Genomic DNA, 841 nt, shown 5'->3' with positions numbered 1-841 from the left:
AATCTCGACAGCTCAAAGCTGCAGAGAAGAACTACACAGTTCATGACAAGGGGCTACTAAAGAAGTATCCACTTGTCAAGTTCAGGGTCCACCTGCTTGGCTCCAAGCCGTTTGTGATCTTTACAGATCATGCGTCACTATGCACTGCGACTCAGTCGCCCCACCTTTCGCAGAGGATGGCTAGATGGCTTTACTTCTTTGCGGTATAAAACTTCGAGGTGAAGTTTATGCCGGGAAAACAGAATGCTGTGGCCTCACGCAGACCAGACTATGAGCTTGCTCATGTTACAACTGTAACGTCGTCTGTGACGGATTTAATCCGCAGCGCGTATGCGGGTGATGAGATGTTTGTAGCGTTGCTACGGACGCTAGGCAGCAAGGAGTTTGAAACTCGGAGAAGAAACTGTCATCGAGATGGCGTGCACGATTGCACCGATATTCGTCGAATAACGGTTTGCTATATTATAGCTTCGATTCAGCGGATACACCACGAACTGTGGTTCCTCATGATGAGGATTTAAAATACCGCATCCTCTATGAGGCTCACGATACGCCACAAAGTGGTCAACTCGGTCGTGAAAAAACGTACAACTCTGTGAGTCACTACTATTGGTGGTCCAAGCTACACAAATAGACGAGCACCTATGTGCGCACGTGTGCGACGTGTCAACGGGTGAAACCCTCTCCAAATGCGTCACCACTATTGGTGGCCCAAGTTGTACAAATGGACGAGCATCTATGTGCGCACGTGTGAGACGTGTAAACGGTCCAAATTTTGCTGCGGCGCTTGCCAGCTTACCGGTAACCACTGGGCAATGGCAGTCCATGATTTTGGACTTTG

This window comes from Plasmopara halstedii (assembly GCF_900000015.1).
Source record: "Plasmopara halstedii genome assembly, contig: Scaffold_323, whole genome shotgun sequence".
Taxonomy (NCBI): domain Eukaryota; phylum Oomycota; class Peronosporomycetes; order Peronosporales; family Peronosporaceae; genus Plasmopara; species Plasmopara halstedii.
The sequence above is the reverse complement of the archived record's forward strand: the minus strand, read 5'-3'. Positions refer to the sequence as shown.